The 24,302-nt window shown below is 43.7% G+C and overlaps 1 protein-coding gene across 2 annotated transcripts in view; it reads right to left on the minus strand.

The window, feature by feature from the left end:
• Nucleotides 1-24,302, minus strand: part of Fam189a1 (family with sequence similarity 189 member A1) — a 423,307-nt gene that overhangs the window by 267,429 nt on the left and 131,576 nt on the right. The window lies entirely within an intron of this gene.

Raw genomic sequence — 24,302 nt, forward strand, 5'->3', positions numbered from 1 at the left:
GTCAATCAGCAGTGCAACAATATGAGTAAAAGTGAACAAAGACAGAACCCATCATGCCTTCCACCACTGCCACACCTCTGTATGGGCATGTTCACACATGTGTGTGCAGGTGCATATGTGCATGTGTACATATGAAGGCCAGAGGTCAACCTCAGATGCACCCACATTGTTTTTTCTCTTAGACACGTCTTATTCACTCATTCAGACTTCGAGTACAGAGGCTGGCCAGGGAGACCCAGGAATCTCCCTCTCTCCAACCCCCCAGCGCTGAAACTAGCATGAGTCATTTTCTTCTTAGATTAAGTTGATTCTCCATCAAAACAAGGGAGAAAATCCAGAGTAAGAAACAACTGAGTTTCAAAAAAAAAAAAGAAAAAAATGAGTCAATGGAATGCCAGAGATGATGCCAAGGAAGTTTCTAGGAGAGAAGCTGTGTGGCAAGTCTGGAGAGCCACAAGAAACTAACCAGCCACAAGAAAACCCAAGAAAGTAAATGAAGTCTTGAGAAGAAAACAGAAACAAGAAGAGAATCTGCTAAAGCTCACCTGCTACAAAATTCTCATAAGAGACTAATGTAAAAAGAAGTCTTGATCAAACTAATGAAAACTGAAGGCAACTGCCAACTTTAGAAAACAAAAAGTTAGGTAGCAATCATACAACCCAACACACAAAGCTCTATATGAATAATGTATGCGTAGACATGATAATGTAAACTCAAACACTGATTTAGCTACACACACACCCCTACTCTTGTGGGTGAGGAACAGGAAGCTCAAAGGATGGTGGAGTAGAAAGTTAACTGTTCATCTCCCGAATTTAAGCCCCAAACAAGCCATTTATGGTGATGCACGTCTGTGAGTCCAGCTACTTGGAGGCTGAAGAAAGATAACAAGGTTGGAATCTGGCCTGGGCGACACAGTGAAACCCTGTTGAAAGAGGAGGAAAGGGTGTCCAAGGTGATGCCCAAAATTAATTAATCAAACATCCAGAAACCTGCATCCAACACAGGAATTCCCAGATGTGGGAAGGTTGGTAGTCAAAAGTACTTACTTCTGGGCGAATTAGGATAGAGAACCACCATGTTATCCTATTTTATATCTGACTTTTAAAACTATGTTATTTTGTTAGATGACAAAACATTAATTTAAAGGGAATTAGACATGAATGTCTTTTCCTTTCTAGTAACATAAAACTTACAATGCCCAAACCACATTAAGTAACATTGGCATCTATTACAGCCACGGGAAAACTGTTGGCCCCTTTACAAATTTTTAAATACAAAGACAATTTATTCTCTTCAATTATGCCAGAATCCCTAAATCTTTCTATTTTTCATGGCACCACAGGGAAAGAGAAAGCTGATGTTTCTACACCCCCCAAACACCAAAAGGATTAAGATCAGCTGGTTTCTCCAATTATCATTTCATGAGTAAAGTACTCTCCGAGCTGGAAAGTAGCCAGCCTCCAGCCAGCTGCTGAAGCTAGCCCAGGCAGAGTCCTGGAAAATCACTCCAAGTGAGGACACACCAGCTGAATGGTGGAGCAGGTTGCCTCTCACCTGAGATAAGGACACAATACAACTATTAGCTGCTGCTCCAGTGGAGTCCGAAGGGGCTTCTGAGGCTGAACTAACAGTCTTTAAATTATAGTAGAGAGCGGAAAAAAAAAAAAAAAAAAAAAAAAAAAAAAAAAACAGAAACAACAGGGTAACCCGCTCTGGGAACTTCAAGGAGAACCATCAAGCATCGACAAGTGTGTATGTTCTTCTGTTTAGTTCACTGTCAACTTGACACAAGCTGGAGTCACTGGAGAAGAGTCTTAACGGAATCACCTAGGTCAGGTCGGCCGTTGGCATGCCTGTGAGGACTGACTTGTTAATCAAAGTTGGAAGGCCCAGTCCAGTGTGGGCAGCCACACTCCTTAGGCAGGGAGTCCTGAACAGCCTGAGAGGAGAAAGGTCACTGACAGCAAACAGGCTCTGGTGTATTTCACGTCTCCCTGCTCTTGACTGTGAATGCAATGTTCCTACTAGCTGCTTGAGCTCTTGCCTTGCCTTCCCCCCAAGGGATGAACTATATTTTAGGCTTGTGAGACAAATCAATCCGTTCCTCTCCTATGTGGTGTTTTGCCAATGTATTTGCCACAGCAACAGAAACGACGTGGGTTAAATCAGGGAAGACTGAGAGATGCCAGGTAGCAGTCAGGCAAAAGAAAACCCCATATAGTTGGAAGTCATTGGCTCTTGGCTGTGCAAAGTAAACCCTATACCTATTACCATCTTCCCCTACAAAACCATGAGTGTGTTTGTGTGTGTGTGTGTGTGTGTGTTGTGATATAATCATATAAATTACTACCTGACATCAATTTAGATATGCTAAAGAGGCACCTATGACTCTCAATCTGGCTATCACACTATTGAAATAATGGACCTACACAAGTGGGAATTTCCCCAGGACTCTCACGCTGGGAGAAGAAGGCAGCAGCTCGATGGGAATTTGTCTACTGGAAAGAGACTTCACACAGTTCTGACAACTTGTCAGATACCACACAGGATGAGACTGAAGCCCAGACAGTGATAAGTCAGTGCTGGATGGAACCTCCCTTGGCTGGACCTGTTTAGATGTGCACATCCTTAGCCCTCTATTTAAGAGTCAATCTCATTTCAAGACCTGGCACACAGACTTGGACAAGTCGTCGGCTCTCTTTGTCCTACTTTCCAATGTGGCCACCACTTACAGTTTGATTATTTGAATTGGTTGGTTGAAGATGGGGGGGCCAGATCTGACTTATGGCACAGATTGTGTCCTCCAAGTTCCATGACAAAATGTGTGTGTGTGTGTGGGGGGTATATTTATGTGATATGTATACATGTGTGCATGCAGGTGCCTGTGCACATGTATGTGATATATATGTGGGGAGTATGTATGTGGTGTGTATGTAGAGAGTATATGTATATGATGTGTGTGTGTGTGTGTGTGTGTGTGTGTGTGTGTGTGTGTGCATACAGGTGCCTATACACATGTATGTGATGCATGTAGAAGCCCAAGTCAGCATTCCTCAATCTGTCTTTACATTATCTTTTGAGAGAGGGTTTTTTACTGACCCAGGCCCTCACCACTAGTCTAGACTGCCTGGCCAGGGAATCTTTGGGGACAAGGGGATTACAGACATGCATAAGTATGCCCAGCTTTTTTTTTTTTTTTTAATTTGGGTGTCGGGGATCTGAACTCAGATTCTCATGTTTGTGTCACAGGCACTTTACCTGAGAAGCCATCTCCCCGGCAACCAGTTTTTGTGTTCTGTTGTTGCTCTTGGAGAAATAGGCTGTCATACGTATAGACCAAGATAGAAAGTGACAAGAACTCAAAACCACTGTTTTGAGAGTATAAAATATTGGTAAATGCCAAACCAGCCCCTGAGCCTGGGGTTCAGAAGGAGCACGAGGCCCATGAAATTGAAGAATGGGGGGAATGCTGCACTAGACGTGACAGCCGAGGGACCCCGGGCGTGCAGAGCTGATCACATAGGTCTAACAGGACTAAGGGGATCAGAATGCAACCGAATCCAGTGAAGAAGCTAAGTCAATGGTTCTCAACCTGTGGGTGTGACTCCTCTGGGGGTGACATATCAGATATCCATCCGCATTATGATTCATCACAGTAGCAAAATTAGTTATGAAGTAGCAATGAAAATAATTTTATGGTTGGGGGTCACCACAACATGAGGAACTGTACAAAGGGTCGCAGCATTAGGAAGGTTGAGAACCACTGATTCTAAGCGTAATGTGTCTGAAAATGTTCTCTACATAGTATGTGCTTCTCAGGGAACATATATATAGAATGTCCCATAGCCAATGAGACATGAAAATATGATGTAGTATATCCCCGCCAGGAAACATCAGTGTTGGAGTAACTAACAAGTCCCAACACATAATGACAGGAAGGAATGGGTTTAGCCTGGAGAACACAGGCCTTCCCCATTCCCCAATGGGACCTAAGAATCTTTTATTAAAAATTCAAAATGCATACTTAACATCTCTCCTAGGCAGGCACTCCTGCACATACTTCAGAAAATACTACAGAGGAAAATTATAGGGGACACTCAGGGAGAGAGGGCTGCGCACTTTACCTTCAAGATGAAAACACCCTTTTCTGACTATCTAAGTAATGCATACTTGTGCTGCTAAAATTAGGTAATATGAAAAATTACAGAGAAGAAAATACAATCACTCATGGAGCTGACACAGAAAAAGCAATGGGAATATTTAAGTGCATTTGTAGCCAGAGTTTACTCTATACAGAGACTTCATTTGATTTTTTTTATAAAGGTAAGGCTGACCATTTGCCATGTAAAAATACATTACAATCTGTCTTGAGATTTTTCCTTATGGAGCATGGGGTACTGGGAATTAGACCCGGGGCTTTACATATGCTTGTCAAGTGCTCTGCCACTAGGTTACATTCACAGACCTTCTCTATGACTAAGTTTCCCAGGCCAGACTTGAACTCTCTGTGTAAAGCAGATAAGTCCTGAACATGAAATCCTCCTGCCTCAACCTCATGAGTAGCTAGAATCACAGAAATGTGTCACTGTGGTCAACTCAGGATTTTCTTTGCCATGGAAAGAGATGCAGCTGCTACAGCTGTAGACATCCTTTTTAGACACACTTCAAGAGCTCAGTGCAGGATGAACAGGACAGGGTAAAGGGTGCCGCAGCCACTATTCACCCAATGAGAAAACACCCACAACAGGGAGCTGACCAGAGGGAACCCACTGCTAAGTCTTGGTGTATCCTCTAGCACATCCTTTAGTTGTGCATAGGACCCCTTGGATAAAGTTGACAGTTAATGTTAACTAGGACACTCAATCTCCTCAGGGCTTTAGTTAGAAGACCACTGGCCCAAATGCAAGTCTCCAGATGTTCAGGCCCCTTATGTAAAATGGGAACAGTTTAGAGAGAACCCATCCTACACACATTCTCCAGCAGACCTCGAGTAATCTCTAGGTGACTTACAATGTTCAATACCAAGGAAGTGCTACACAAACAGCTAAGCTGAATTATTTAAGATGAAATGTTTGCATGTGGATTTTGAATACTTTCCACCTGCAGCAGGTTGGATCTGTGGGTGTGGATTCTGTCTTTGTTTTCATATTACCCATGAGGCAGAGAGGAAACAGTGGGCAGCATCCACAATGCACCAAGCCCACAGCCCAGATACATTTCTTTTTATTGATCACTTAGGACTTTATCCAAGGGGTCCTATGCACAAATTCACACCCACTTCCCCCCTTTCTCTCTCATTGGTAGACACAGGAACAGGCTGTTTATCAAACCTGCCTCTAAGAATCTGGTTCTTGCCAAACAAACCACATTTTTCTAATTCTCCTGACTCCACACGTTCAATTTCCACCATTAAAACCTGAAAGACAGCCTATCTGCAAGCACCTTTAGTGACTGACATGTTTCTTCTAGTTCCAAATCCTCTTGTCTTGTGTGGTGGTTAATACTGTCCGTTTGGCAGGATCTAGACTTGCTCATGATTCTGGGCCACCTGTGAGGAATTATCTAGATGAGCTTAACCTCTGGGCAGGCCGGTGAGGGATTTTCCTGATTACATTAACTGAAGAGTGAAAATCCACCCAGAGTGTGGTTGGAGGGAGCAGCTATAAGGAAGCCCAAGGGAAAAGCTTTTATGACTTTGCTGGCTTACCTTCAGGTCTGGCAGGTACATCTATACTGTGTGTCTACCTTCTCCGCTGACATGAGAACCCAGCTTCTCGGGCCTTCCAGTGTGGACTGAAGTCCAGTGGCTCTCCAGGAGTCCTCCTGCTTTCCACGCTAAAGTGAGACTGGCTGGGACACCCAGCTATGGGTTCTTGGGCTCGCCAGTGTGCAGACAGCAGCCATTGCTGGCCTACCCAGACCCTTTGGGTAAGTCATTACAATAAATTCCCTTTTGTTCTATAGTCATGCTATCCCTTACTATCCTCTGGAGACCCCTGACTAATCCACTCTATTTAGACCACCTTTGTACTGCATGCTAATTGATCTCATATTGATAGTCATGGCTTCTTTTTCTTGACCTCTGTCAATGCCTTGGTCAGTTATTGTAAACATAATTTTGGTGAATAGCAACAATCCAATTTTTTGTATTATTTATGAATCAAAAAAAAAAAAGAAACCACTGTCCTTTACAGAGGACATTAAGTAACTCATTTATTTTTATGGTGATGACCTGACATGCCTGGTTTTTCTCCTGCCATTTTATTTATTTTTTATTTTTTGGATTTTTATATTTTATTACCTTTGTTTCTCCATTTTTCCTGACTTTTGCTATTTCTATCAATTTTTTTGTTGCTTCTATTCTCCAGTGACTAAATTTTTGAACATCTGTTTGAAACTAGGTATCTATGACACATGCGTCAATGCAAATACTATGGCTCACCACAGGCTTAGACTCTCCACTCTGCCTCCTGGGTTTTATGGAGAAAATCGCATTAGCATGGAGAACTCAAACTTAACTTTGCATTCCCCTGCTTGTACCACTCACTTCTGCATTATTTATACCAGTGCCTCCCATTTCCTGATTTATCTTTATTGATAAATTTTTCTATTTGACTTGTGCACTTCAAGTAATTTCTTCTTTCAGAGGTGTTATGCAGAGGTTGAATTCATTGTCTTGCGGAGGGTGACTTCCATTTGCACACTGACACCAAGGAGGTAAGAAGCCTGCAGAATCCGTGGAGATGCTGGGCCCTTTCCTTCTAGCTCTTGGTCTTGAACATTCAAATTGAGATCAGAACCAGCTGGCAAGTTGGCTCAGCAGGTAAAGGTGCTTGCCACCAACCTGAGGACCCACATGGTGGAAGGAAAAAACCTGACCCAGACAAGTCACAGCTGTACCACAGCAAGTACACACACAATAAATAAATATAAAAAAACAATTTTTAAAATCTTGTATCAACCTGATTTGCTTTGCTTTACATGTAGCCTTCCTCTTCCGTTGATGTTCATCTTGGGTTATTTTTATTTATCAGAAATGCCAAAACTAAAGCTAAAGCACCTAGCCATGCCTTCTCTCACAGCTCCCCAGCCTTGTTTAATTCTCCTCCATGTGAGATGTGACCCTCCGGCTGATCCTCTCACACACTCATCCCATTTGGGTATTCTGGTTTCTCTCCTCACAGAAACATATCCCTGACTTAGTCATGCTTCACTGGTGTTTCCCTTTTGACGTGTGGCTTCCTCTCAAATCTCACTGAGCTCATGAACCACAGTCATTTAAAAGTCTTATTCCATTTCTCTATTTACCCATGCAACATTTACTCTATTGGCCATTGGAAGATGGAATGCAATTGCTGGGTGGGGGTGTGTCTTCATGTGTGCATACATGTAGATATGTTCACCCACGCAGACCCATGTGGAGGCCAGGGGATGATGTCAGGATGTCTTCTTTAATCACTTTTTCACCTCAGTTTTTGAGACAGAGTTTCCCACTCAACCTAGAACTTGTCATTTGCACTAGACTGGCTGGCCAGCAAGCCATAAGGATCCAGTTGTCTTTATCCCCAGTGGTGGGGTTGCAGATACACATGCCAGTTTTTCTGCATGTTCTGAGGAATCTGAACTTTACCCACTAACCCAAGCACTTTACCCACTCTGACTGCTATGGTTGGATCACGGTTTGTCCACCAGAAAACTCACAAAGGAAGTTTTGTTTTCTGAGATATCCTCTTACTATGGACTGGATCTCACAACCCACCTCTCTCATCCTCACCAGTGCAGGGATTACAGGCCTGCACCACATCTGCCTGTACGTTGACATTTGATTGACATTGTCCTATGTAGGGAGGTAGGGCCTACTGGGACGCAGTGAGAGGATAGGGATGGACACTCTTGGGTGAATACCTTCCTTGAGGGAGTGAGTTCTCCCTCTTACAGAACTAGATTAGTATCCTCAAGAACAGACTATTAAAAGGTTAAGCCATCCCTCCATGGTTTCTTTCTTCTTTCTCACATGCTTTCTGCTTCCTACTTTGAGGTAAAGCATACAAGGCCCTTATCTTATACAACCTCCTTATGCATATCCCGGGCTCCAGAACTACCAGCCCGAATTACCCTCTTCTCTCTATATATTTTATATCTAGTTTTAGGTATTGTTACAGCAACAGAAATAGACATGGGCAATGATAGGTCCTAAACATTGACAAGTGCTACCTACACTGACTACCAATTCATCAGTGAGATGCTAGAAACCACAGGCAGTACTCCACATGCACAACGAGAAAACAACTGTCCAATCAAGATTAAACATGAGAATTTTCCTCATGTCCCATGAAAGCAAGTGATGAAAGAAGACCAAAGGGGCCTGTAGACATTGGGTTTCTAGTAGTGATGGTACCATGTTATTGTTTAACCGATTTCCTTTTGCTTTTTGAGCTTACATCATTTATTTATGTTTAAAGCAAATTATAAATTTCTGCTATATAATTACACAGACTATTTTAGAAACACTGAGTACATATTATCAATTTGTGTGTCCTTAATGTTCCCATTCTCAATCATTTCCACACTTAACTACTATCCTGTAGCTACATCAGAGCAAATTATTTCCCCTACTCCACTGTTCATAAGAAACCCAGTGGGGTTATACCCCCACTCATTGCAGCCCCAAGTGCAGGCTAGCAGGCTGGACTCCTGCAGGCAGAACTGGCTACCACCACCCCCACCAGACCCTGTAACCAACAAGCCCCATTCCACCGCCTAAACCTACCTGTCCCATAGGATCATAACTGCTCCTTGAACACAGACTCTGCCAACTCCAACTGGACCAAGAGCTCCAATTGGACCAAGAGCCGCTCCCTGAGACACAGACACCATTTGCACCAATAGGAGGAAGAGATGGGTAGATGTTAGTGCAAGAATACATTCAACAACATAAAGAGCAATATGGCACCACCAGAACCAACATCAGTAAGACCTGGACATCCCAACATAGAAGAAACAGAAGAAAACAACCTGAAATATAACTTTAAGAAGATGATAGAGGTCTTTAAAGAGAAAATAAAAAATTATCTTAAAGAAATTGAGGAACAAACAAAAAATGAAGGAAATCAATAAATCCCTTAAAGAAGGCCAAGAAAACCAAGAAAAAGCAATTAAGCACCATTATTCATAATACCCAGAACCTGGAAGCAACCTAGATGTCCCTCAACTGATGAATGGATAAAGAAAATGTGGTACATATAGACACAAAGGAGTATTACTCAGCTGTAAAAAAAAAAAAAAAAAAAAAAAAAAACCACACACACACACACACACACAAACAAAAAACAATGACATCATGAAATTTGCAGGCAAATGGATGGAACTAGAAAAAATCATCCTGAGTGAGGTAACCCAGATTCAGAAAGGCAAACATAGTATATGCTCACTCATAAATGGATACTAGATGTAAAGCAAAGGATAATCAGACTACAACCCACTATTCCAGAGAAACTAGGAAACAAGGAGGACCCTAAGAGGGACACATGGATAGCCTTGGGAATGGGAAACAGAGGAGATCTCCATGAGTAAACTGGGGATGGGGGGCAATAGAGAGGAGGGGATGTGGGATGAGAACATGAGGAAATGGGATGGTTGAGCTGGGGGAATGACAGAGTGGGAAAGCAATGACAGAGATATCTTGATAGAGGGAAACATTATGGGGTAAGGAAGAAACCTGGTACTAGGGAAATTCCCAGGAATCTACAAGGATGACCCCACCTTAGTCTACTAGCAACAGAGGTGAGGGTGCCTAAACTGGCCTACCCTGGTAATCAGATTGGTGAATACCCTCACTGTCATCATAGAGCCTTCATCCAGTAACTGATGGAAGCAGATGCAGAGATCCACAACCAAGCACCAGGCCAAGCTCCAGGAGTCCAGTTGAAGAGAGGAAAGAGGGATTATATGAACAAGGTAGGGGTCAAGATCATGAGGAAATCTACAGAGACAACTGAACCAAGCTCATAGGAACTCATGAATTTAGACAGACAGCTATGGAACCTGCATGGGACCAGACTAAACCTTCTGCATACAGGAGACAGTTGTGTAGCTGGGTCTGTTTGAGGGACCCCTGGCAATGGGATCAGGATCGATCTCTTGTGCATCAGCTGGCTTTCTGGAGCCCATTACTTATGGTCTGACACCTTGATCACCCTTGAGGCAAGGAGGAGGGGCAGGGTCCTGCCTCAACTGAATGTACCAGGTTTTGCTGCCCCCCCCCACCTCCATGGGAGAACTTACTCTTTTGGAAGAGGGGAGGGGGGAGGGATGAGAAGAGGATCTGTGGTTGGTATGTATAATGAATAAAAAAATTAAAAAAGAAAAGTAACACAGAGGAGATGGAATTAAGAAAGGAAGATTGCTTGAGCCTCAATCCCAGACTATTGAACATGGTGTATCTGAAATGTGGTTAGTGTATTAGTGTTGATCTCTATTGCTGTTGAAATTAATTGCCACACACTCAAGGGCTTGAAAAAACACAAATTTAGTATGCTGTACTTCTGGCGGTGAGGAGTCCCACGTGGGCTGGTGGTGCTGTGCCCCTTCTGGAGGCCAGGAGTCCCCCATGGGCTGTGCCCCTTCTGGAGGCTCCTGGGAGTTTCCTTACCTTTTCCAGCCCTGGTGCCATTCATTCTCCTTCCTCTGACCCCAACTCTCCAATCTCCTTCCTGCTGTTTGGACCCTGGTGACCACACTGGGCCACCTCAATAATCCAGATAATATCTCTGCCAAGGGGCCCTTACTTAACCACACTTGCATTGTCCCTTTGTCATGTAAGGCAACGTATTCATGGGTTCCCTGGGTGAGAGCACAGACTTCTGCTCACACACCTACAAACATTCCTTCCATCCTTCCCTCTCTTTCCTTCCCTTCCCACCTGTGCTAGAATGGAACTGAGGGGCTATGCATGCTACAAACACCCTCTATCTCCGTAATTCATCTCCAGCCACTAAACCTGTACCTTTAGTAAGGTCAAACAGATTACAAAGCAAAAAGTACTGAACTTGTCATCACCACTTGACCACTGGAATCTGCTCTTTCAAAACCCTGAAAAGTAGAAAACTAATGACCCATGAAGCTACTTGATCCTAACATAAACAGAGTGTGCATGCATGTGTGTGTGTGTGTGTGTGTGTGTGTGTGTGTGTGTGTGTGTGTGTGTGTCTGCCTGCCTGCCTGCCTATGTGCGCAGACAGACAGGCACACACACACACCAAAATTAAAAAGTAATAATGGTACGTACCTATTAGTTCTATCTGTTACAAGAATTGAATTGGAAGTGTGAAATCAATTTTAAAAAAAAACAGCCATGTTTATGAATCAGTAGAACAAAACAACAACAACAACAACAACAAAAACCTGGGCTGATGTACCCTAGACTCAATAGAGGTCCACTTTCCTCAACCAAATAGAAAGAGCCTTTGGTTATCCTGATAAATCCCTTCCTAGTTCTTGCAATAACCTTTTAGGATAACTAGTCTTCAGTACAGCCAAAATATATTTCATTTTTTTAAGATACTTTTTCATTTCTTCTGAAAACTATTTTATTTACAAAAAGTGAGATCTCTGAATTGTTGCGTACATTTTTAGGGGGAAGGAAGAATGTCTTTGCAGTTCACGTGTCACTATTTCTCTTTAAATGCCCCTAGAATTGACAGGCTTCGTGATTTGGGGCTTTCTATGCCATCATCCGCTGGCAGATAGGAAACTGGGGATAATGAAAATGTCTTGAAACAGCACCACACTTTGGAAGCATGAATTGTTTTTTTAAATGTAGCTATCAGTCATCCTTAATGCTTGCCAAATACGATGTGTAAAATCCAGTCATGAGTCATCAGACGCCCAAGCTGCAACATTCACTGCACAGAAGATCCACCAGGAGGAGCAGTGCCTGAGGTCTGCTGGGCAGCTGGTCACATGTGTCCACACTGAAGTTGCCTCGGTTGGCACATCCAGACCACTCTGCACACAGTCAAAGCATCAGCCAACCTTCTGCAGCCAAGGATGAAAACCTACAAGGTACATTTTGAATGTAAGTATTCTGTGTTAGAATTGAAACTAGGAGGAAATGGACCAGGGTCTCACACTGTAGTCCAGACTGGAACATGCAGCAATCCTCCTGACTCAGCTTCTTAAATACTGAGATTACAGACAGATGTGTTCTCAGCTGATTTTATGTGGTGCTAGGGATTGCGTTCTACCAGCTGAACTCCATCGCCAGCCTGAAGTGAAGAGTTTTCTATTAATGTATTTGATGTGTAGACATTAAGTCATCTTCATTCCATTAAATATGTCACTCACAATTTTTAGTTGAATTCTTTCCATCCCTCTATCCCAGTTCTGGCCGAATTAAGTAGGAAAGGACAAATCAGTTTGTGGTTAAAAACTGTAGTGATAATTTGAAGCCACCTATCACAAAGTTCTTATAGAAGTAAATGAGTCATTAGTGGTAAAATACCAACAAGATGAAGTGACGTCCCATACTGCCCACAGCCATGTGGGAATACCTCCAAGCTTAGGCCTACTATAGGCCACCCAAATCCTGCAACAGGGGTGGCCAGACTTTCAAATACTCCTTAACCTTTATCTTCCATGACACCCAGAAGCCTATGTTATGACTCAAACCACCATGCATTCTTATCTAAGAGGAACTTAATTCTAAGGCAAAATCCAAGGAAATGCCAAAAGTGGAAGAGGAAACAAGAGCTTGAACTGGCCACTCTACCCAGGAACCACTTCTGCACAGGAGTTGGTAAGGAGTCCCAGAGACTCAGGTGGCTGTGGGAGTCTGTGGGAGCCCAGCTCCGACCTGCTCCTTCTTGGGTAGAGGAAAGAGGAATGAGAAAAATAATAGAAAGAGAACTAGATGACAAGGAGAAAGACAGAGACACAGGATAGCTTTGGGCAGGCCTGGGTCAATACCCAGCTGCCACCCAGAGCTTTATGCAAAAGGGCTTTTTATAATATGCCAAGGGGAGAGGCAAAAGACCCCCCACTTCAAGATCAAAGCACTTCGTACGGCCAAGTGCAGACCCTTCCAAACACCTGGTAAACACACCCATGGTCAAACCATCTCCTTATGCAGCCTTGCTGGGTAAAGCAAGCTCAGATTCTCTGACTCTGAGTAAGGTCTCACTAGAGAGCTTCTGTGGGCCAACACATATGTGGCATCCAAGGACCAGATAGTTTTTCTTGATGTTGCACAATCTGAAAAATTAGGTGGCAAAAACCAAGAAAACAAAATTGTCACTAAGATGTAGAGATGAGAGGTTGTAGAATATTCAGCCCTAAACGGGACATCTGTTTCACACCATCTCTTCCCAAGGTTCAGGAATCATTTTGGAAGAGGAACTGGGAAGAGTGTTAGAGCCAGAAGCAATGGATTGGTATATTAGGAAACAGTGTCTTTCAGACACAGCAGGGCAGCTGCACAGATGAACTCAGCAATTGTAACAGCATACACAAGCCCCATACAAGCTCAAGCCAGGTCAACTCACAACATGGAGTGGGGGTTTGGGCATGATGTTCCACCCCCAGCTGAGGAGCTACTGGCAACTGACAGCTGCTGGGATAGGGAGAAACAGTTTTCTTTAACAGTGTGACCCCTGGTAAGTTGACCATGTTCCAGTGGAAGGCCCCAAATCTAAGAATATAGAGGTAGCACAAGTTGGACTTGATGTATGCAGGGTAGGGGAAACACAAAGTTGAGTGTAAAGAAGAAAGGGTAGATCTGGGAGGTGTGGATAAATATGATCAAAACACATCATATAAAATTCTCAATAATTAAAAAAAGAAATTATTGTGATCTCAAAGACATAGGACATGGGAAGAAGCTAAAAGTCTTTCTTTCAGAGCATTAGCTAGAGACTTGATTGCTTCTACTACTGACAGGCAGCTTCTCCCATGCCTGGATCCACCCACATCTTCAATGTTAGTTCGAATGCCATCAGCACAAAGAGGCCTTCATTGAACCCCAGTCCAAGGCAAACCACAGTGCTTCCAATGACACTGTAGTTTTATTTACTTTCCAATGCATGTCTCAATATTAATGGTTCTCTTGTTTACTATGTGTCGTTCCTAATCCTGAATGTATACTCATCAGGCAGAGGCCCAGCCTGTATTGCCTACATCTCTGCTTCCATATGCTAGTGGAAGCCTGGTACACAGCAGCCTTGTGACTAATACAGATGGATGTGTGGCTGGGTAGGTAGATGGACAAATGGATGGATTAGTGTATGGATAGGTGGATAGGATGGCTAGATGGAGAACAGAAAGTGGAGATAGGGGGAGGGAATAAGAGAGCACAAAGAGGCTAGAAGAAGGCAGTGGGATCAGCCATCACTGTATCACCAAGCCTTATCTATTTAGATTTAACTTCCCTGGAGATCTCCCCTCCTCACAAAAAGCCAGTGACCATGCTGAGTCTTGTATATGGTAAAAGAAGAGAAGGGAAGACAGCAAAGTATGAGATGGGAATGCAGAGCCCCAGGTGCTATGGGATGTCCTTCTGTATGCTGTGAATGTGTGTTGTTCTCATTGGTTGATAATAAAGCAGTTTTGGCCTACAGCAAGGCAACAAAGTTTAGGCAGTTCAATCAAACCAATCAAACTGAGGACTTGGAGGAAGAAAGGTGGAGTTGAGGCAGATGCTGCAAGCTGCCCAAGAAGCAAGATGCAAAGGGACCAGTAAGTCACAGAACATGGGGCAATACAAAGATGGATAGAAATGCATTAACTTAAATGTAAGAGCTAGTTAGTAATAAGCCTGAGCCACTGGCCAAGCATTTGTAATTAATATAAACCTCTGTGTGGTAATTTGGGAAGGACTGCTGGGTATATCAGGTGGATGGGACAGAAAGCTCTGCCTCTGTTTACACCCAAGGTTGCCCTTTCCTGCTTCTATGAGCTCCACCCTCCCCAGGGTTTACCAGCAACTCCTTTTTGTAGAAGTCTACCAAAGTTGGCTTCTGTTGCCTGCTCCCAAACACAACCATTCCTAAAGTCTAAATTGTATTTATGGATTGTGTTGCTTACTGTGGGCCAAACTGTGTCCCATCTCTCACTTCATCCTCACAAGGATCCAATGGGGAACAAACCATTACAATGTATTTTGAAGATGAACACTGGAGCTCTCCAGGCATAGTCAGGAAACCTTCATAAAACCTGTGGTTCAGACCCTGGCCTTCCAGCTCCAGTGTCAGCTGTCTGAACTACTTGAAAGTTCCCCTCCCTGCTAAGCCCCGACTAGTCCAGCTCTATTGCAATACATAAAGAACTGAACATAACAGAGGCTCTTTATGAACCTACTTACAGTGGGATCCACCCATGTCATCCTTTAACAACTCCGACTGTGCCAGGAATCATTCCCCTCATGATAAAATTTTACAACTTGCTCTAGGTACATTTTATAGACATGCCTTAAACAAAATCACAACTCTGATAATAAAATTCATTTTGTGAGACCCTCTACACCCAAATGGATATAGCATATAGAACTTTTTGGGTTGAAATAATTTTTAGACCTAAGTAGAAGTAGACTTGTTGCTTTGATTAGAATCTTATACTTCTCGGTATCTACAGGCACAGGAGGTACACATGAGGGAATGTGATAAATAAATTGAAAAGTAAAATAAATTTTATAAGCCTATTTCTACACACACACACACACACACACACACACACGAATCTAGGTAAGTTTTAAAGGCAAGGAGGGGAATGTAGAAGTAAGGAGATCAATCCAATTGCCTCTCATTCTGGGATTAAGAACCCTTCTTTACAATTCTTCAAATTAATGAAATGAACACAAGACCACTCTGATCAGAAAGTCTGTAATAACAGCAGCCTGGAAGGCATTTGCATTTTCTTTCAGTATGAACAGGCTATTTTGATAGTCAGCAAAACCATGACAAATTGCCTGAGATTCCATCCTTTGTTACTATAAAATGGCTCTCTGGCTACAGTACTCAGTATCACTGTAAAACACACTTACTTTCAAATGGACAGGCAGAGCGAAGCTGTTAAAAACGAAATTAGTGACATGTTCTCTCTCTGCAGCAGCTCTAATTGTAACTTAAAAGACTTCGGCTCACTCCAGGCAATGCCCGCATATTCCTATATAGAAGTTAATTCTCCTGGAACTGGAATAAATCCCACCTCTGGTCCTAGGCCTCCTTCACCATCGTAGGCCCCCTATGCCCCAAGCACACATCAGGTCTGGACCACTGCCTTTGTTTTTCTCTTCTAATTCAGCCTGTTGCTCACCAGGCCTCCCCATCAATTCCTTTTCACTGTCTCAATCCCTTCCTACCAATCATCACTGAGTAGTTTGCCCTGATGTCCCCCCTCTTTGCATCTGTTAAATCTTAGGTCATATGGAGTGTTTCTGATCTGAACTTCCCCCTCACATGCCATTTCAGTCCATGTCAGGACACTGGTTCCAGCAAACACCATTGCTGATGGAGGAGTGTGAGAGTCATGGGCTGTACACACCACTGCAATGTACATCTACAGGAGCTGGGCGGGGAGTGGGGTCTGTCTCAGAATCAGCCTCAGTTTACACACTTCTACTTCCTGATGTCAGCTGTGGCTTCCCCTGACTATTACAAGGGACCTTATTGGGCTAATTGTGAAAGCCTAGAATCGTGCAGCTCCATTGTGGTCCATTCTTGACTCCTGACTCCCTCCTGAGCATCTGTCTCCAAGGGAAATCTAAGGTTAGTCACTGGCCCTCTACTTTCTCATCACATTCTCCCAGCACAGTGCCACAATCATGCCCATTCCCCTTGCCAGAACCCAAGATATCCACCAGAGCCAGCACACTGGACCCAGAGTCAGTGCTTGGGACTGAGACTGATGCTACCTCCAACATCATAGATAGGAGGAGTGGATTGAGCCTAGTCGGAGAGGACACAACCAAGCCAGTTAACTCGACCTTTAGGCTACGTTTTCCTTTCCATATAGTGAGTAGCTAGAATCTAATACTGCTCATCCTGGCTCAAAACAGTTTGACTTATTCTTTTCATCTTTAGGATAGGGTAGAAACCATATTTGGGGTTCTGAGTTTTGATCTTTCCTTTGACTAAAGCTAGGTAGTATAATGCTTTCTTAGGATATGGGCAGCAGCAGTGAACCACAGCCCCAGTGAGTCAGCTGCTCACCAGAGGAGACAACTTCAACAGTACTCTCCAGTGCTGTTGAAATCTACAGTGCTCTGGAGGTCAGGAGTAGGTAGTAAGCCATTTCCAACTAGTGACATCCTCATATTAGGATGGATTTGTGGGAATGCAACCTTGTCCCAAGTATAACATGACAAAGGCTGTGCCTGCCCAGGAAGAATCCTTTTTGCTCCTTTTCGTGCTGAAGTAAGAGTAGATTATGTGGGCATGTGTCTCAGTGGTAAAGTGACTTACAAGCATAGTTAGGGCTCCAGTAAAACACACACACACACACACACACACACACACACACACACACACACACACACACAGTGATAGTAATGCTTAAGTAAACGAATAGTCAAAAATCCCCTTTGCCCTTTGCAATTGTAAACTGCACTGGCAATTTCTGTACATTTTCATCTTAAGGACGTTTATGTTAGTTCACACATCCACAAGAGAAAGCCCAAGCCATTTAATGATACCTTACTCTGCATCACATAATTTAGCTAGTTTCAAATGATTGTTTTGGAGTCAACAGAAAGCTATTTCCAGAAAGTCTCTTTTACTCAAATTTCATTCTACCAGTTGTAGAGAAAGCCATCATTAGATGTTCCAAGGCTGCCACAGAGCCTGTCTGCACTTAGATGGAAATTCCACAGAAGCCCCCACCAGCACCCTCACTTCTCAAGGCATGGTCTTGGAGACAGACACCAAAGGAGTCTTTAACATGGGATCAGTGTTATGAAGAAGGCACAGCTAGTTTTTAGTCCTACATTCTGAACACCTTCCTTACCAAGAGTGAGCCACCCTCCGCTTTTCATGAAAAGGAAAGGCATTTAGCTTACCTGATAGCCCAGAGCTGTGTACCCTGGCAGGGTGGCCCACATCTTCCTTCTTATGTTGTGTGAATATATGACCAAAAACCCCACTGAACAAAAGCTTGTATTTATTCTAGCTCTCACTCACATGCTGCTTGAATTCATCCCGATCTTGAGGAATTCAGGAGTCCCCTGAAATCTTTCAAAGCCATCCTTTAGGCTTCCCTGATTGCAGAATTCAGCAGTATAAGCATTTCGATGCATTTCATTCTTTGTTTCTGCTTTGAAAGAGACCACTGCTCTGCACCAGGCCTCGAGCTTACTTTGTCTTTGAAAAAGACATTTCCCAGGTGCACAGGTCTACACTGTAAATTACTTTTGGCCTCTGCAAACCAACCTCATATCTGGCAGTTAGGGTTCGGGAGAGCTGGGTAATTAAAGCTGCATTCTTGCCTTTCATCAGCATTCATCAGCATTCCATCACCTGTTCAGGGCCCCACGTCGATCTACAACCATACAATGTATCATAACTAAGATCCCAGATGCCTGAGATTAGTGAGCACAAGGCACCTCCAAACACTGCCAAATAAGCCACTGGGAAAAGAACGCCACTCCGGTGGATTCAACCCGAGGCAAGCATGAGAAAATGCCTTCTACCTGAATTCATTCTACCTGGAGCTCATTTTGTGCTTTCTGAGCTAAGATCGCAGGGGCAGACCATGACGGCAGCAGTTCCTGCAGCCGGGTCTCACATTTGAGACCTGATGATTTAGACCTTGAAAAAGCATCTTGTGTGCAAATGAACAGTTCTAGATAGCATTTTGGTAAGAGAATCCACAAGGAAACATGACAGACCCAGCCCAACTGTTATGAAGACTCTATGACTCATGTTTCTCAAAACAGAGTTTGTGGATCCAGGGAATCTCAGCTACAGCCATGGCTGAAAAGGGTTCTCATAGGATCAGTTTTGCTCCCTCAAATGTCATTGTTCACCCAAGACTACCAAGAAGCCTGGTTTGTGATCTTTCCTGTGTTCTCCCTCTCACCACCACACTCCAAGGCATTTTCTTTTTACCCAGTTCGACTTGACAAAGAGGAGGCATTTTCTCTTGTCAGCAAAATTCCTTCTTATTGTCCTTTCAAGGGAAGTCTGTTTCCACCTGGATTTTTTTGTTTGCAAGCCATTAAATGAGAATAGAGATCAGTGGCTCCACTGTCCTCAGGACATGATCCAGGGTGAGAACAGTTAGTCGGACTTCAGCCTCTCATGAGGCTCCTCAGATGCTCCTAAACTCATGGGGCACACCATGATAGAAGCACTGGAAGGTGAAATATCAAAAATTCATTAATACACCTGAAGTAGAAGATACAGATGGGAATTTTGTAGACAGGATGAGATGTGAGACTATGAATTATGATGTCCCCAGATACCAGCAAGACACAATACTCTGTTTCCCCTTCACAACTGTGGCTGGCTAGAAGTGCAGCTCACCACCACCACCCAGCATGACCAGAGAGGTCTGGACCACATACTGCTAGCCTTCTAAAATATCAAAGTTCAAAACTGAAATATGTTCCCTACTGAATACATATCATTTTGACATCATGTTAATTTAAATATTGTAAGCCAAGTCTTCAAGAGTTAGAGGATCATCTGTAATACGGATATCAAAAATGAAACTCTCCCAGATCCAGCCAGATCCAGATGGAGGTTACATCTACCTGGGACTTGGATGAGGCATCCTGGATGAGGCCAGAGTTGTTTCCCCCCCCCCCATTTAATTTCCATTGTATCCCCCCCCCCCCAGGGAGAACAAGCATCCATTCATCCATGTTAGGGCACTAACATCTAACCAAAGAAATGATTCTACCCACATCAAGCCTGAAGAACTAGTGATTTCAACTAGGGTCACCTTCAGGAGCATGGGTGAGGGCGGCTTATAGAACCATAGTTGATTCTGACAGCTACCCCACTGAAAAAGTCTCTGCCCTCCAGCAGTTGTTAAGCACTTACATCTATTCTGGAAGGGAGAGGCCTCACACACTGCCTTATATGCTGTCTCATGTACTAACTCCTGAGCCATCCCATCCTTCTGTGAAGTCATTTTAGTGAGCCCAACCCTGGTGAGGACCCCGTGAGGCAGCAATGATCATGTCCTGCCTGAAGGACAGTTCTGGAACACTCTACCCTCCCTCCGGCCTACGTTCTTCCTCTTCCCTCTTCTGTGATAACCCTGGATCCTTGGAAGGGATGATACTGAAGTATGATTGATTTCTCACATTTAGAGCTGAACAATGAGCCACTGTACCAGAGCAATAGTCACATTGACTGGCTACGAGTCTCCCCAGGAACCACTGCCCAGTTCACAAAGAAACTTCCCTGAATAGCATCAAAATCTAAATATAAGTGTTTAGAAGGCAACTTGATATCACATCCATTTCAGAAAGGAATAGCAGGAGCTTCTCCACTAGTCCTGTGACCTTTCCCGGCCACAGGCTCACCTTGGCTTACAATACTAAATGTCAGTTCCTTTTATAGAACGAGCCTTAAATCCATCTAGAGAGCAACTGGTTGAACTTACAATAGCTGTCCCCATATTGTAAACACAGGTGAGCCTTGCCTGGCATGTAATGGAGCCTATCAGGTCTATAACTGAGCAGGACTTGGTGATAATCCTTTCCCAGTAGCCTATGTAGCGCCTCCAGGAACTCTGAAAGTTAGCCACAGTTCATTGTCAGCTTGACTCCGTATCTGGCAACCAAAGTGTGGGGTGTTGTTAGCAATGGGTTCTTCCATCTACTTCTGGCATTTAATCATCAGCAGTGACAATAACTATATTGTTTGGGGGACATTCAGGGACCTCCCCAGCTAATAACTTGGAGGGAGGTAGGCAACCCCTAGTAATGGAATTTTCAATCAGTAATTAGGTCTTCTGAGCATGGTTTCTCCCACCTGTGTAGGGTATCTCCTATATTTAAACTCCTGAACTGGTATTTTAACATTTACAGGCACAGACCGTTGTAGGATTTCTCAGTCACCTTCTGAACATGAGCTGCACCTTACTCAATCATAAAACGTCCAAAACTTCACAGTTGTGCCTGCCCCATGCCCTGTGGGGGACTGCTTCCCAGTCCTTGTTACTTTAAAATGTTGCATATATCAGATTCTTTCCCAAATCTATAGGACACTTATAGGTTGACATTGTGCATTGAACAGTTTCCAAATTCCCACATCCTTCATTCTAAGCAAGGGCCGATTGATCTGAGAATTGAAGGATACTGAAATATTTAGCAAGGTCCAAATGCGGCAGGAAGAGATCCCATCTCTCATGCTGCTTCCTCAAAAGAGTAACATTGGGTAGAGTGGTATGGAACGGAGGCATTATTTTATTTACCTCTCTGAAGTCCACAGTCCTTCTTTCTCAATGAGCCTCCCTACCTCCTCACATTGTGATCACTGTATATTTCTTCATCACAAATGACTAGACTAAGCTGATCCATACTGTCCAGCCTCACTTGGAGCCCAGAAGGACTAGCTGGATGACATGCTGGCAGCTCCCGAGGTCTAACAGGTTCAGGACTGGAAATTGGCCAATGCATCTCCACTGACCACAGTGCCTGCTGAAAGGGGCTCAGGCTTGGTGAGATGTACATAGTATGCACAGGAGTGTGGGGTAATTGTCTGTTCCTGGAATGGGCTTAATCTTTCTCATCAGTACGGTTTATCATTTATATCCACACCGACTTGTTTCTTTAAGGCCTCTGACTCACAAGCACAGGATTTGGTGTCAATTTTCTTCACTAGGAATGCCAACTTGTCAAAGATTTTTCCACATTTGTTTCTGAGTGATCCAGAATTCTACAGGCCCCATCATCTGCTTCCCCCTTCTCGTCCCCTCCTGAGTAACTTCTCACCTTAAATTATACACTGATGTAAATAACTTCAAGCCTGCCAGAGTCCCTCCTACCTTATAGGGATCATTATCCACCATGTGGCTCAGCAGAGCCACTAAAGCCTCATGATGGTCTCGGGGTCCCTGCTAAATTAACTTCTTTCTTAATGCTCCTGTGAGCACAGTCTAGCCAGCCTAGGAATTCGGCATTAAACACCATCGCTCACATGCCCAATGCTTTCAGTAATACCTTTCTTCCCTCCATCACCTTCCAGTTGCTGATATTCTTTGGTACTTGAGTGGTAACCAAGCATTCCCAATGGCTCACACAAGTCAGGCCATCAAGGAATGAGTTCCCTGGTATTGCTTTAGATTATGTAGCTGTTGTTTCAAAGAGCAATGAGTAACTATGTTACTCAGTTTCTCTGCTTCCAACTCACCACAAATGACCCCCATGTTCCTATTTTATTTCTTGGTTAAAAGCCTTTCCAAACTCAAGCAGCTCAGAGGAGAAGTATTCCCTGGTAATCAGTTTCCTGAACTACACAATATTAAAAGTGGGGCCTAAGAAGAACCCTCTGTAAGGTGACCTCGCTCTCTTCCTCTACTGTGCAACTCTTCCTAAGGATCCTAGGAAGGGATATTCAGCACAAATCTAGTTCATACTCCTTCCCTTATACTCCTCCACCGACAACAGTAAGAAATGGAAAGCCAGCTGATCCATCCCATCTCACCCTTTTTATCTACTTTTTCTCCCAATTCAGAAACTTGTGTGAAGGGTACCATCCGCATTTTTTTCCATGTAATTGCCCCCTTATGTGGCCAAGTACTTTCTGGATAGCCAGCTGAATATCAATCTCACATCTTATTGCCCACAACCTGCTTACAATTCTATCCCATAATACTACTTCTAGGGACTGCAATATTTTCTCTATTCCATCAGCCATGGGGGTTATCCTATACTTATACATCTGACCCCAGCTACCAAGGAGTTATGCTACTCCATACCACATAGAGGAAAGCCAGTCTGAGAGTTCTTCCAAGGATGCCCCAGCTTTAGACACAGCAGCCTCAGCTGTATGTCTTAGTGCCCAAGTCAAGTCAATGAAACAGCTACTGCAGTGGAAAAAAAAAAGTCATGCCACCCCAGCACTTAAAAGGCAGAGGCAGGGAGGAGGGCCACACCAGGCTTGCTCTTATGAGTATTCTACCCTCAGACAACTTAGCTTCAGTTGCATATCTTGTCACAAGAGCAGGGATGATGTGACTGCCACCTCCAAACTCCTCCTTGACTCCTCATGTCCCGGTTCGGGTGCCAAGTATTACGTACCTTTCCCAGGTAGATGTGAGCAAATGTCTGTTTACCTCAGGTAGTATACCAAAATCAGATCAAAGAAGTTATTGGGCTCAAATCTAGCTTGGTGAACTAGTATGTTTAATTGGGGTTACTTGCACGAGCATAGATGAGGAATTGTCTACAGGAGTGTGGGTGACTCCTGGGCAGCTAGACCTTGAAGAGTCCCCTCTCCAGCAGTTGGATAAAGGAGGGAAGTCATGTACCACTTGTAAGTGGAATGTTAGTGGGCTCAATCTTGTAAGGATCTCATGTAGGCATAGCTGCTCTAATTTCAAGATGACAATGGTCATGTCGTGCTGAGAAGGCAGAGTTCCACAACAACATCTGTGTTCCCTAGTAGATATATATTTGGAGGCCAATGATTGCCCAAGCTTTCAAAGTATCTAGATAAACTTATAAACTTGATAAACCTGTGAGTTTAGAAATTCTCCTTTGGTTCTGAACCATCATTATGATAGAACAGGAAGGGCAGGCATAAAATAAGACCCTCAGCTTCTTTTGAGATAATCCTGCCAAGGAATACATGTGTGCCAAATGTTAACAGGACCCAGAGAGTGCATCTTCACCATGGCTGAGACAAAGAGTAAGCTGCTCGCTCATCCTGGTCAGCACAGCACTATGGATTTGGCTGCTGGAAGTCCCTCATCCTGTGACACCCTCACACCTGGCTGCCAACCATGATTTACTTAAACATGACGGCAGGACATGCCTATCAGGCAGATGAACCCCTTTGCCACTACTGAGTCAACCAGCAGAGCAGGGAGGCCAACAGTAAGAGGCTGGATGTTGGATCTGGCCTGCGAATGCTCTGGTGTCAGCAGAATCATCCTTGCTGGCTATTCCACTTACAGGATACGAGAAGGAGTGAATCCTTGGCAAGAGTTCAGATGCTACCTTCTGTCATTTTCTGTGCAGTGTCAGGTTTCCTATTGTAAAACACCTGACATTCACCTGGAGAAGTGTAGGTGCTTGATTCGTTTATAGCATTTTAGAATTGTCTTCCTTTATGCCAGTAATATATCCCAGGGG

Source organism: Onychomys torridus, chromosome 1 (assembly GCF_903995425.1).
Source record: "Onychomys torridus chromosome 1, mOncTor1.1, whole genome shotgun sequence".
Lineage (NCBI taxonomy): Eukaryota > Metazoa > Chordata > Mammalia > Rodentia > Cricetidae > Onychomys > Onychomys torridus.